The following is a 15016-nucleotide window of genomic DNA, read 5'->3' on the forward strand; positions in this document are numbered from 1 at the left end:
GACTTGGTGAATGGTGGACATTCAGATCTAAACTGTATCTCCAGGGCATGACGCCACCTGTCTGTAGTGCAGTTACTTGAGAACTTGGGAGGGTGAGGTGGGAAGATTTCTTGAGGTCAGGAGTTTAAGACCAACTTGGGCAACACAGCAAGATCCTGTCTCTACAAAAAAATAAAATAAAAATAAATAACTGGTCATGGTGGTGGGCCTGTAGTCCCAGCTGCTCAGGAGGCTGAAGAGAGAGGATCCTTTGAGCCCAGAAGGTCAAGGCTGCAGTGAGCTATGGTCACACCACTGTACTCCAGCCTGGGTTACAGAGCGAGACCCTGTTTCACAAATAAATAAGGAAATAAAGTGCATCTCTGCTTCTGTTTTCAGACAAGGGATTTATGTTTTCTACATGGAACAGAGGTAACACGCTATGGTCTCTCAGTTAACCAGTATGTCACCTGGGAGCAAAGCCCTTTTGTGATAAAGTTGGCTAATTTGTTGTTTTTTTTAATTTTCATAAATGTTGCAAAACCTTGTTGGTAAACACTCTCATGGCCGTTTAAGTGGTGTGCTTTTCCAGGTTGAATAACCAAAAAACCTGCTTAGCAGTGTATAGGTTTTGTTTTGGTTTTAAATACTACTCGTTGCGGAGCGGGGCTGGCCCACGGGCAGTGCTCTCGGAGTAACCACAGCTGTTGATTAAACGGCCTAAGTACAGCAGAATTTGTTTCGCTCTCCCGATCCTTTTGCTTTATTTTGTTTTGTACTCTGGCATTTGGGGTTTTTTCCTCTTTCCTCTCAGGTGTCTCATGTCTTCCCACTAAGACCAGAGGAAGGAAGAAAAAGAGATTTGCTTTGAGGCCAGATACAAATCTGTGCCTGCCACAGACCAGCTCTGTAACCTACTAGGCCGGTGACTAGTGTAAGACTGTTGTGAGGAGGTGCTGGAGTGCGACAGACAGCAGGGGTGAGGGTAGGCGACAGTGACCTGGTGGTGCCACAGCCTCCCCCTCTGCCTTCCAGATACCCTGCCCCATCCCACCTCCAAATGCCAGGGTAACTGAATCAGTTTATAAGTGAGTAAATGACTATGAACGTGTATCTCTGTTACATCAAATAGGCATTTACATTGAAGCTATTTCATCCGTTCCAATTTCATATACAAAACAAGGGAGACGTGAGGGATCCCGGGATGGACTCGCGACTCATGTATCCTACTTCAGGGCGAGGAGATCCTGCTTTTCCTTAATTGGGGCCTTCCTGGAGTGTGGAATTGCCGAGGGAGAACACTTGCTGACGTGGAGCTGTGCCCATGTTGTTCCTCTGGTTGGTTGGGCAGGGGGCACAGGTCCTGCTTTGCCCTTTCTCCATCTTCGTGGCAGCTAGCTGTGTTCAGAAACCATCCATCTTCCCACCCGCTCCTTGCCTGAATATTCTCTGAGCTGCCTGTCCCCTTTTCTCTAACGTTGTTTTCTAACTCAGGTCCTGTGCACATCAGATTTTCAGCATTGTTTTAGTTATTAGGAAATATTTTCAGTCCGTCGTTCATCTTCTCAGAGCACATCTTCTTTCTCTCATCCTATATTTCGTCCTTGGGCCTTTTTGTATTTCTGATTCGGTTTTTTTTAGTTTCTGATGGTTAGGTGTGATACTGAAATACATCTTTTTCATTCATCAAGGTATCCTTAGATCTTCCAGCAGCCTAATGTGCAGTAGAATTTGTTTTTACCCAAACTAATAAGCAATCTACTTTTTGGGGTAGCTGTCTTAAAACCCAACTTTGTTCAAGTCTAGAAGTGGAGGGAAATGTTCCGTTTTCTCTGATGATATATAAAAGGACCTGGCCAATTAGTGGGAGATTGTGCTGTCCTCATTTGTAAAGTTGTGAATGCCATCGTGTGAGTCCTGTTGCATTTAATCAAAGCTGGGGTGTAATTAGTCAGATTTACTTGGTTTTGAAAATGGACAACTGGAGTGAGCTTTCATTACGTGCCGCTTTGTAGAGAGCCAGACCTTTTCCCTTGTATTCCGTCTGAGCATTGTGCGTTCCGGCTGGTTTTCCCCATGCTCTTCCTGAGCTGTATCCAAGTGTTTTTAATGTGCTGGAGTGAAGGCAGTTGTGGTGCAGTAGGAAAATATTTCAAGGAGAAATAAAATGGATCAGATTCAGCTTCTTGCCTCTCTTATTTACCTGGTTTTATAAAAACAAACAAAAAACCCCAAAACCTTGTTTTATGGAAAATTTCAAGCATACACAGGTAGAGAGAATCATATAATAAATGCCATTTACCCACCACACAGTTTCACTGTTATCAGCGTCTTGCCGGGCCTGGCACAGTGGCTCATGCCCGTAATCCCAGCACTTTGGGAGGCCAAGGTGGAAGGATGGCTTGAGGCCAGGAGTTTGAGACTAGCCTGGGCACATGGTAAGACCCTGTCTCTAAAAAACAAAACAAAATCTTACCAATATTTTTATCGGTTCTCCCCACTTTTTTCTTTCCTGGTGTATTAAAGCAGATTTCAGGTGTCTTGTTAATTGGTTGACAAATACTTCAGCGTGCATCTCTAACCTTTTGCTTTTATTATTTTTATTTTTTTTGAGATAGGGTCTTGCTTTGTCACCTAGGCTGGAGTGCAGTGGCATGATTATAGCTCACTGCAGCCTCAAACTCCTGGGCTCAAGGAACCCTGCCTTAGCCTGCTGAGTAGCTGGGACTGCAGGCTCACACCGTGCCAGCTAATTTTTCTTTTTCTTTTTTTAAATTTGAAATTATATTCCTGTTGCTTAAGATTACTAAGGCAGACTTTTTTTTAAAACCTTTTATATTCAGTCTCCATAGAGACTGTCAGAAATGGCCAGTGCAGGCTGGGCACAGTGGCTCATGCCTGTAATCCCAGCCCTTTGGGAGGCTGAGGTGGGTGGATCATTTGAGGTCAGGAGTTTGAGACCAGCCTAGCCAACATGGTGAAACCCTGTCTCTACTAAAAATACAAAAATTAGCTGGGTGTGGTGGCAGGCACCTGTAATCCCAGCTACTTGGGAGGCTGAGGCAGGAGAATCGCTTGAACCCGGAAGGCAGAGGTTGTAGTGAGCTGAGGTCATGCCACTGCACTCCACCCTAGGCGACAGAGCGAGACTTCATCTCAAAAGAAAAAGGAAATGGCCAGTGCCAGCTCTATTGCAAGTTGTCTTGTGGTATTGGGAAGTTTTCAATTAGCAATAATCGTGCCTCGGGTAAACGTCATTGACTATGATAGTGCCACTGTGCAAAGAGCCTTTTTTCCTTTTTAAAAAAACCCACCATGTTGGTATCACACCTAACAAAAGTAGTAATAATGCCTGATTTCATCTAATGCACTGTCCATGTTCATATTTTCTCACTTGTCTAAAAAATGTCTTTTGTAAGTTGCTTGGATCCTGCTTCAAATAAAACCGTTTGTATTTGGTTATTATGTTTCCTGGGTCTCCTTTATTCTCTAACATTCTCCCTTTCCTTTTGTTTCCTTTCATGCCATTGATTTGTTAGAGAAACTGGGTCATTTGTCCTGTTCAGTTACCTTAACCTTTTGCTGATTTAATTGTTCCTTATAGCAAATAGGTTGTAAGGAGAAGGTGCGGACCTAAATTCAATCAGTGCAGCCACCCTTTAGCAGTTCTCTTTATGTATCTATTATTATTATGTTTTGAGGCAGAGTTTCACTCTTGTCACCCAGGCTGGAGTGCAGTGGCACAATCTTGGCTCACTGCAACCTCCGCCTCCCGGGTTTCAGCGATTCTCCTGCCTCAGCCTCCGGGTAGCCGGGACTACAGGCATGTGCCACTACACCCGGCTAATTTTTGTATTTTTAGTACAGACGGGGTTTCACCATGTTGGCCAGGCTGGTCTCAAACTCCTGACCTCAAGTGATCCACCCTCCTCGGCCTCCCAAAATGCTGGGGTTACAGGCATGAGCCACTGAGCCTGGCTAGCAGTTCGTTTAAACATTTGCTGGCAGAGATGGAAACTAATAGTTAAAACCAGCTGCTCCCCCCTTCTTCCTAGGATTATTCTATGTAATTTTGAATTGCAAATAAGATGCAAGATTTTTTTTTTCCCAAATTAAACTGGGCCATTCTATTTATGGTTACTCCTTATTTATTTATTTTTATAGTTACTTTTTAACCCACTGAATGGGTCCTCATATTTTGTACTGAAAGCAGGTGAGAGGGATTAATTTATTGGCAGCGTTTCTGTGTAGTGCACGCAGCAGGCGCTTGGCAGGAGTCTGGCCTAGGGTTGAGGAGGTGGGTGGTGTTTGTGGTCCGAGGTGCCCAGTTGTGCTGGGCAGTCAGTCCTTGCCCTTTTCTGTTGTCTGTTTTATTAGATCTCTGGATAGGGCTCTTGGGCCGCCTGGGGAAGCTTCCCCAGAGAAGTTCACCGTAGAGAGGATTTTGGTTGGCAGATGTTATAATTGATCCATCTCTCTTGATTTTTGACCTGTATGCTAGTTAAGCAGACATTTTTGTATAGTTCTAGTGGAATTATTTGGCATGTTGTAACAAGAAGCATATACTGCGTTGTAATTTTCTTGAAAGATACAGTTTGATGTTAAGAGGACTTGAAAGATACAGTTTGATGTTAAGAGGACAGCAGCCCTCTGTATCCTCGTGTTCTGTACCCACAGATACAACCAACCATGGATCAGAAATGTTCAGGAGAAACAATAAAAACAACGTAACAATAAAACATAATATGAATAAAACACATGTAACAACTATTTACATAGCATTTACATTGTATTTTGTATTATAAGTAATGTAGAGAGAATTTAAAATATATGGGAGGGCTGGTTGTGGTGGCTCACGTCTGTAATCCCAGTGCTTTGGGAGGCCAAGGCGGGACAATCACTTGAGGCCAGTAGTTTGAGACCAGCCTGGGCAACATAGCAAGACCCTGTCTCTATGATAAATTTTTCGAAAAATGAGCTGGGTGTGGTGGCGCATGCCCGTAGTCTTAGCTGCTCAGGAGACTTGAGACAGGAGGACTGCTTGAGCCTAGGAGTTTGAGGCTGCAGTGAGCTATGACTGTGCCACTCTGGCCTGTGTGAACAGAGCGAGGCCCTGTATCTAAAAGATGTGTGTCTGTGTATATGAGAGGATGTGTGTAGGGTAAATATAAAATGTAAATGCCTCTCCATTTTTATATCAGGGACTTGGGCATCCACGGGTTTTGGGATTGGAGGGTCATCCTGGAACCAGTCCCCTACAGATACCGAGGGAGGACTCTGCTGGGCCCTTCCCCGCCCCCCCCCCTTTTTTTTTTTTAAGGAAAGTCTCTCTCTGTAATTATGGATCAATATATAAAATAATTGCTGTGTGTGTCTTTATATGTACTGGATCCATTTTCCATTCAGAAATCTGACCTGTTTTTCAGTGATCTGTACTGCCAGGTGTATCAGTAGAGTATCCGAGGTACTGATAAGCATCCAGTTTGTAAATGTCTTGTGTATTTCAGTAGATGGCTGCATCCTTACTTCTTTTCCTTTTAGGTGTGCGGCCTTCCCCTTCTGATTTGGACTTTCTTTATTCCACTTTCTTGCCTTATTAAGGTGCAGACGGACGGTTTGTTCCTTTTCCTCTGCTTTTGCTGTTTGGGGACCCCCAGTTGTATATTTTGCATTTTCTGGCAATAATAGGTGTTTTAATGAGCAGTTAATGCTCTTTGAGGCATAGCTGTCTGGCTCTTAACTGGGCAGCCCCATTTAAACCTGTGGCTTCACCTGTCACTTTGTAAACCAAAGGTCTCAAAGCTTTATCTTCACCCGAGATACTCCCCAGGAGCTTCCAAACTCCAAACCATCTGCCTGCTAGACATCTCCATTTCACTGTCCCAGGCAGATTTCATGCCTCTGAAACAGAGCTCATCTCCTCCTGCCTGCGCAGCAAACACACCCCACCAGAAACAAACACCCACCACACCCACCCACCCCAGTAAAAACCGAACCAATAAAACACCACTCGGAAGCTCTCCCTTTCCCCTGAGCTGCTGCTTTAGATGCTCGGCCTCACAGGTACCTTACCCGCAGAGCAGAAACCCAGGCATCCCTGGCAGCCTTCCCTCCTCACCCCTCAGTCTTGGTGGTGCCCAGATGGGAGCTGGCAGAGATGTCTCCTGGATGGGCGCTCTCTTTGCTGTTCTGTAGCCTTGGTGGCTTAGCCCCAGACCACTCCTCCCGACAACAGCCTCTGGACCCTGAGTCTACCCCTCACTCTTCTGCTCTTCCTCGGGGCTGCTGCCAGAGAGGTCAGTGCATTGTAAACCTGACTCTGCTGCCTGCAAGTCTCAAATAATGAAGTGGCTGTACCTCATCTTTATTTATTTTTTTTTTAAATTTTTTGAGACAGAATCTCGCTCTGTCGCCCAGCCTGGAATGCAGTGGCACCATCTCAGCTCACTGCAGCCTCCGCCTCCCTCCTGCCTCAGCCTCCCGAGTAGCTGGAATTTCAGGCGTGAACCACTTTGCCCAGTCCATGCACCTCATCTTTGAGATGAGGTTCCCAGCTTAAGCTTGGCTCCCAGAATCCTTTGTCATTGGCCTTCTGCCTGTCCCTGCAGCCTCCTCTCTACGGCCAGGCCTCCACACCCACTGCACAGTCTAATTGTGTCGAATTTCTTGCCGTTTCCTAGGTATACCATTTTTTGTCAGGTCTTGGTGCCTTGACCACATACTGCCTGGAACACCTCTCCTCCTTTCTCACCGGGCTGGGTCTAGCTGGCCGCGTGCAGCTGCTCCTGGTAGAGAGTCCTTTCTGTGCACTGGCAGCCGCTGTAGGGTCCTGACACTCCACTGGTCTCTCTGCCTCTCTCTGTCACCTTCCCTGCAACTGCCAGTGTTCCCAGGGTGAGAATCAAATCGTCGTGCCCTCAAAAACGGATTTCTTGGCCAAGTGCAGTGGCTCACACCTGTAATCCCAGCACTTTGGGAAGCCGAGGCGGGTGGATCACTTGAGGTCAGGAGTTCGAGACCAACCTGGCCAACATGGTGAAACCCCCGTCTCTACTAAAAATACAAAAATTAGCTGGGCGTGGTGGCGCACATCTGTAATCCTAGCTACTGGGGAGACTGAGGCACGAGAATTGCTTGAACCCAGGAGGCTGAGGTTGCAGTGAGCCAGGATCATACCACTGCACTCCAGACTGGACAACAGAGCGAGACTCAGTCTTAAAAAAAAAAAAAAAAATTTCTCTGAAGAGTAGATGGGTCTTGCAGTGTATGTTTTTGTTTCTTGCATCACTTGTACTCTGTCAGTGAAATTTTGTTTTTTTTTTTTTTTTTACTCTAATCCCATGACATAATGAAAATTTTGAAAAAAGGCTACATTGGAACATAGTCTTTTGGTCAGGTGTGTTTACTGTTTATGGTTCAAAAGAATCTGATGCAAATCATGTTTTGTGAGTAAAATAGTTCAGTGAACTGAAGCTTATAATCCCTCTAGTTGCCTGAAAAGCGTGTCCTGGTTTATGTGTCACTTAGCGTTTTGAGTGGCTTTTCTCCTGTAGTGATGAATACAAAGTATATACAAAATCCTATTTCTTTGGTTCTCCTATGGAACATAAATTTATTTTAAGTAAAATTCTTGATTCTGGTAGAATGGTAATCTGATTTTAAGATTTCTCCAAATTTAAAACCCAAGAGTTATTACATAATTCTTGTTTTCTTAATTAATAAGTTATTCTATAACGTGAGGTAGGCCTAATCACAAAATGTGTATGTTTCTTTTCTTTTTCCTAGTTTAATGCTTGTGTGTGTATTAAAAAACAAGGCCAGAACTAAAAGCTACAAGTACATATTTTAAGAAGTAAATTGATTTAAGTGGTCAGTGGTATGTTGCAGGATTTATGGCATTAATATTTAGAAAGCTCTTCTCCAAACACCTATTACCTTCATTTGAATTTTCTTCACACAAAGTTGGTTTAGAATGTAAATTCGAAGAGTTCCGAATCCTAATTCTTCACTGAGTCAGAATTCCTGGAGGTGGGTCCCGCAGTCTGTGGCTTTGCAAGCCTTCCAGGTGATTCTTATGCCTCTTCAGCCCGGAGAACCCCTGGTGTGGATTTGCATCATTTGAATTTGTAGTACATGGGACAGGAAGAAAGGAGGGTGGTTTCCATTATAACTTTTTTTTTTTTTTTGAGACGGAGTTTTGCTCTGTTGCCCAGGCTGGAGTGCAGTGGCATGATCTCGGCTCACTGCAGCCTCCATCTCCCAGGTTCAAGCGATTCTCCTGCCTCAGCCTCCTGAGTAGCTGGGATTACAGGCATGCACCACCATGCCTGGCTGATTTTTGTATTTTTAGTAGAGACGGGGTTTCACCATGTTGATCAGGCTGGTCCCAAACTCCTGACCTCGTGATCGCCTGCCTTGGCCTCCCAAAGTGCTGGGATTACAGGCATGAGCCACTGCGCCTGGCCATAACTTTTATTTAAAAGTTTTTCAGAGGAATGATTTTTTCAACAGGCTGTATAAATAGGCTCTTATTACATCATGTTTTCATGTGACGGATTTAACATACACTAGAAGGAGACTGCTTTATGTACTTCTCCAAATTGCTGTTCTTGAGTTTATTTAGCGATGTCCACGTTATATTTACAAGCATGTGGGCTGGGCATGAGCCACTGTGCCTGGCCATAACTTTTATTTTTGTGTTTTTAGTAGAGATGGGGTTTCACCATATTGGCCAGACTGGTCTCGAACTCCTGACCTCATAATCCACCCTCCTTGGCCTTCCAGAGTGCTGGGATTACAGGCATGAGCCATCGCGCCTGGCCTGTAACCACTTTTAAGTGCAGAGTTCAGTGGCACTAATTAAATTCACATCGTTGTGCAGCCACCACCACCATCCAGCTCCAGAACTTTCTCATCTCCCCAAACTGAAGCTCTGTCCCCATGAAACACTCATTCCCCATTCTTCCTTTCCCCAGCCCCTGGCAGCCACCATTCTGTCTGTCCCTATAAATTTGACTACTCGGCACCTCTTATGGGTAGAATGACACAGTACTTGACTTTGTGTGTGACTGGGTTTTTTCACTTAGCCTAATGTCTTCAAGGTTCATTTGTGTTTTAGCATGTGCAGAATTCCCTTCCTCTTCAGGGGTGAATCGTACTCAATTGTGTCTGCCACATTCTGCTCATCCATTCACTTATCGATGGACACTGGGTTGTTTCCACCTTTTGGCTGTTGTCTGTATTGTACATTTTTAAAATTTAAATTAATTTTATAGCTTTCTTTCTTTTTTTCTTTCTTTTTTTTTTTTTTTGAGACAGTCTCACTCTGTTGCCTAGGCTGGAGTGCAGTGGCATGATCTCGGCTCACTGCAACCTCCGCCTCCTGGACTCAAGCAATTCTCGTGCCTCCCGAGTAGCTGGGATTACAAATGTGCACCACCATGCCCAGCTAATTTTTGTAATTTTAGTGGAGATGCGGTTTCACCCTGTCGGCCAGGCTGGTCTAGAATGCCTGGCTTCATGTGATCCGCCCAGCTGTAGTGTTTTTTTGTTTTTTGTTTTTTGTTTTCTGAGGTAGACTCTTACTCTGTCACCCAGGCTGGAGTGCAGTGGCACAATTTCGGCTCACTGCAGCCTCCACCTCCCGGGTTCAAGCAATTCTCCTGCCTCAGCCTCCCAAGTAGCTGGGATTACAAGTGTGAGCCACCACACCTGGCTAATTTTTGCATTTTTAGTATAGATGGGGGTTTGCCCTATTGGCCAGGCTGGTCTCAAACTTCTGACCTCAGGCGATTGGCCTGCCTGGGCTTCCCAAAGTGCTGGGATTACAGGCATGAGCCACCACACCCGGCCTCTTTTCTTTTCTTTTCTTTTCTTTTCTTTTCTTTTTGAGACAGAGTGTTGCTCTGTTGCCCAGGCTGGAGTACAGTGGCACGATCTCGGCTCACTGCAACCTCAGCCTCCCAGGTTCAAGCGATTCTTCTTCCTCAGCCTCCCAAGTAGTTGGGACTACAGGCGCCTGCCACCAAGCTCGGCTAATTTTTGTATTTTTAGTAGAGACACGGTTTCACCATATTGGCCACACTGGTCTTGAACTCCTGATCTTGTGATACGCCTGCCTTGGCCTCCCAAAGTGCTGGGATTACAGGCATGAGCCACTGTTCCTGGCCCTTGTCTTTTATGTTTGATAGATTCCAGATCCAAAAGACAAGTTCCTTGAGGAATTCAACCACTATTTTATTCCATCTGTTGAAAATACAGCTTTAATTTACATCTGATGATTGCCGTTGTTAATTTTTTAACAAAGAAAGAATAGCGTGTAAAAGCCGTTGTGGAATGATGAGCTGAGTGGTGACTCTCTTAAATAAAAGCGTGAACTCCTGTGTTGAGGGAATGGAGGTGGTAGAGAAGATAGAGAATTCTACAGATGACCCTACCCTGTTAAGTGTTCAAGTCATAGTGTTACTCCTGATTTTCTTTTCTTTGTTCTTCAGAGTGTGATTTAAATTTTAAGTGCTTCAAGGTCTATGAGGTACAACCCGCACAGTAGATATTTAATAAATAGTGAATGATCAATATTTTCCTGGTGGATTAAACCACTCCTATTGGCAGCCTATGACTCTGCGGAGTTATTATTCTGGTTCATGAAACCAGATAATATTTCCATAGCTCATTGCATTCTTTTATGTGGGCAAACACATGGCATCTTTAAAAGCTGACAGCTGCAGTTCCCTAGAACACCAAATGCTTTTCTGAAGTCCATAAATTTCTCTTTTACACTCTGGAAAGTAAAACCGTATTCTGCCAAGTCCAAGCGAATCTGAAGGGGAATATGCACACTGCTATTTTGTTGTTAGAGAGAGATTTATACTCAGTTTGCTCTTTATTAGACCAAAAAAATTTCAGATTAGGAATGGTTTTTGAATATCATGCATATTTTGGTTTCCGTTGGATGCTTTCAGTATCATGTGATTGCTTTAAATGCATGAAAAGCAAAGAGAAATAAAACCTTTCATGGCCCTGTAGACATTCTTGTTTGCCTAGGGCTTAAGCAATTGTGGCATGCAAAGCATTTGACATTCAAGATATATTGACGGAGATCAGGCATCTTAAGTATAAAGATTTTTATCTAAAGATATGTATGCTTCCATTTTTTTCTAACTGGTGTCTTTAATTCTGTAGCGGGGATTGGTTGTCTTTGTACTTTTATTTTGATAATGGAAAAACTACATAGGCACTTTGAGATCATCTGTGTAGCATGCTTACAGCTGAGTACCATCAGCACATGCGTGGCTTTTATTTTTTGTGTGCAACAAATAATACTATTTTCATGGGTGAAAGTAAATACAAAAAGAATAGGGATGAAATTACTATGTAAATGATGTATTTGAGCCAACTAGAGACTGGGGTACTTAACTTTGCAGATGGGGAGCTGTACAAATATAGATTTAAATAGAGTAAAATGATGAGAGTAGTGAGTCATCAGACAGCTTCTGCCCAGTTTGAAAGAAGCTGTGCCCCTCCGGTTCAGTTCCATATTCATTTTGAAGGGGAAATTGGTCTTCAACAAATTGTCATTTTCCCCATTAAGTGTACATCGTTCACATTTTATAATTGCATGAGTTTTTTTGTTTTTGAAACTGTTTGCACCTATTTAAGTAACGTTATAATAAAAATAACTGACCAGTCAAGGTGGCTTACACCTAGAATCCCAATCCTTTGGGAGGCTGAGGCAGGCAGATCACTGGGGGTCAGGAGTTTGAGACCAGTCTGGCTAACATGCTGAAACCCTGTCTGTACTAAAAATACAAAAATTAGCTGGGTGTCGTGGCACCCGCCTGTAATCCCAGCTACTAGGGCAGCTAAGGCGAGAGAATCACTTGAGCCGCGAGGGTGGGGAGTGGTGGAGGTTGCAGTGAGCTGTGATTGTGCCACTGCACTCCAGCCTGGGCAATAAATCGAGACTCTGTCTCAAAAAAATAATAATAATAAAAATAAAAATAACTGGTCAATAGACTGAGTTCTGCAAAGGGAAAAGAATAACTGGTCAACATTAAAGGTTCAAGGAAACATTTCTCATTTAAAAGGAGGGTTTGTGCATTACTCAAGCTTCATAAAGGATTTCTTTGCCATAGAGATTTTGCTTTACTTTCATGAATCCAAATCAGCTAGGTCCTTAAATTTTTTTTTTTTTTTAAAACAGAAGTTAAGGAGGGGAGGGGAATAAACATCCTTGTTATCCTATTTGTGTTTAATGCGAGTGCCTGGTTGACTCAAGTACTGTATTTTAATTTTTATTTGTTTTGTTTTGCTTGCTCCCTCCCTCCCTCCTTCCCTCTCTCCCTCTCTCTCTGTCTCCCTCCCTCTCTCTCTCTCTCTCTTTTCTTCTTTCTTCTTTTTTTTAAACAAACCCTTGTGTCGAGGGCTGACTTTCAATAGATCGCAGTGACGGAGCTGCTCTGCTACGTACGAATCCCCGACCCTGAATTCTGCAGGTCGTCTACGAATGGTTTGGAGCCAGGTTCCCCACGAACAGGGGTGGCCCAACGGGCGAGGGGGCGGCTGCATTTCCCAGGACGAGGGGCTCTCTGCACCGGACCCTGGTCCTGGCACGCGGTGGGGGAGGGACCGGCTGTCCGAGGCCGTTGGAGGCCAATCGAGGCCCTGCGGGCACTGCTGTACCCGTCTGCCTGAGTGGAATTCTGACTTGAAGGCGTTCAGTCATAATCCCACAGATGGTCGCTTCGCCCTATCGGCTCCTTATTGTGGCTCAAGTATTTTAAAATATGGGCAACCCTTCAATGCAAGGAATCAAATTAGTACTGATTTGATAGTCATTTTAACTGAAGTTGATATTGACTGGTAAGGCTGAGATGAGAATGGAAAATAGAAATGACAGTGTCTTCAGTTTCTTCGGGGTGGTATTTACATCTGTGGAAATGAACATGACGTGTATTTTGACTGCATTATTACCATATGGTGGAAAGGTTAAAAAATACGTTGTGGACCAGGCGCGGTGGCTGACGCCTGTAATCCCAGCACTTTGGGAGGCCAGGGCAGGTGGATCACCTGAGGTTGGGGGTTTGAGACCAGCCTGACCAACATGGAGAAACCCCATCTCTACTAAAAATACAAAATGAGCTGGGTGTGGTGGTGCATGCCTGTAATCTCAGCTACTCGGGAGGTTGAGGCAGGAGAATCACTTGAATCGGGGAGGTGGAGGTGTCGGTGAGCCGAGGTGGTGCCATTGCACTCCAGCCAGGGCAACAAGAGCAAAACTCCGTCTCAAAAAAAAAAAAAGTATTGTGAATTCTCATAGTCATGTTTTCTTTTTCATGAAGGATATTTTGGAGTGCTTTGTAGGTGTTGTTACTATCCTCACATAAAACTATATCATATTTTTAACTTTAAAAGTTTAAAGCACTCAAAGCTATTTAGTTTGAGAATATTGGCCATGTACCAGGGAGACGGGAGTTCGGTATGCCATCGGCCAATGGGACAATTCTCCAGCAGCCTCTGCCTCCTGGGCTCTTTGTTATTTTCTGGAGGGGATTGACGTAGCTCCTGCCACTGTGCTTGGTCTGGAGCTTGCAGTGACAACTGAGCCCCTTGAGTTCTGCTCTCAGCAAGTATACAGTCCGTGAAGATCGATGATATGAATTGGACTTACCCTGTCACACCCAACTAAACTAGAGTCGAGAGACCAGGGAAGAAGAAAAGCTGGGACACAGAGCGTCTGCCCCGGCATTATCTTGAAGGCCGGCTGCCAGAGTGACCTGCTGTAACTTTAAAACCAGTGTTACCTCCTTGCTGCTGAAATAACTGCTGTGACTCTAAGACTGGTTGTTCTCAGCGCCGTCACTCACTCATCAGTCAGAGCTTGCCAGCTCCCAGAAACTTCACTAGTACCAATGAGTTTTCAAAACAGTATGTCACCTTTCTTGCTTTTCTTTCTTTTGTTTTTCATTCTTGTTTTCCTCCCCTTCCCTCCTCTTTGGTTTTATAGTTTAGCTACGAAGGCCATTTACCAGAGTCAAACTTGTTCTTAACAGGCAGAAGTTTTAAGTTCATTCAGAGAGTCCCTCAGACCCTTCTGAGCCTGTTCACATGCAGAGAGCAGATGCTGTCACCAGGTTCTTCGTGTCACGCATTCACATGGATATTCAGTCTTCATATGCTGTCCAGTTTCTTTAAGATCAAAGGAGCGACTCGCAGCAGGGCCTCGTAGATGAGTGACATTTCTCTTTCTCGTTAAACCCCCAACCTTCTGTTTTTTCTTCAAACATACCGAAGAGCACCCTGGTCTCTCTCTATGCCCCAACTTGCAATTCTCTTTTCCCAAATGAAACTGTTTTAGGGATTCAGCTCTTTATTTTTATTTGACCTTGACAAGCCCAGGGTGAAGATGATACTCCTTGGCCTGCAGAGGAGCCTGGGCTCCTGGGTGGCAGCCAGAGATCTTGCCACTGAACCGCAATTTGCAAAATACTTAACATATAAGAGGTCTAGGAACAACATTTAGAGAGTGCTTGTGTGGCAGTATCTCATTTATTGCCCACACTTACTTTGTGGGTAGGCTCTTTTATCCCACTTTACAAGTGAAGAAACAGGTTGAAATCGGTTACCAAGTGATTGCCCTGACCTGGCTGCCTCACCTGCTGACAGTGGTATGGGCTGACCGGGTGCCGTGCCCCTGAGCAGGCAGGGCGCCTGTGCCTATCTGGAGGCCATCAGCCCACAGCGCTCAGGAACTTGGCTTTCGTAATTCCTAATGGGGCCAGTTTGCAGTCTTTGCTTTAAAAGACCTCTCTGGGAATCACTCTGAACCAATTCTGGTTTGAGGGGGGACTGCCCAATTTGGTCAATTAAACTCAATTTTTGAAAAACCTCCCTATTTCCCACCACCTCTTCTCCCTTTTGCTCTGTCTGGTCTGATCCGTCTCCCTGCTGGGCAGTAACCCTTTTTCCCAGCGCTCCATCTTTGTTGGTGGCTTTCATTCTGTTTACTTGGACAGGAGGCCTTTGTTTCCCGGTTGTT

At 44.5% G+C, this 15016-nt stretch overlaps 1 protein-coding gene and 1 pseudogene across 4 annotated transcripts in view; one reads left to right on the top strand and one right to left on the bottom strand.

Annotated features, from left to right (window-relative positions):
- SEC14L1 (SEC14 like lipid binding 1) overlaps positions 1-15016 on the top strand; it is a 75595-nt gene that overhangs the window by 8248 nt on the left and 52331 nt on the right.
- On the bottom strand, positions 3134-3266 carry LOC114673363 (U4 spliceosomal RNA; annotated as a pseudogene).

This window comes from Macaca mulatta, chromosome 16 (genome assembly GCF_049350105.2).
Source record: "Macaca mulatta isolate MMU2019108-1 chromosome 16, T2T-MMU8v2.0, whole genome shotgun sequence".
NCBI lineage: Eukaryota > Metazoa > Chordata > Mammalia > Primates > Cercopithecidae > Macaca > Macaca mulatta.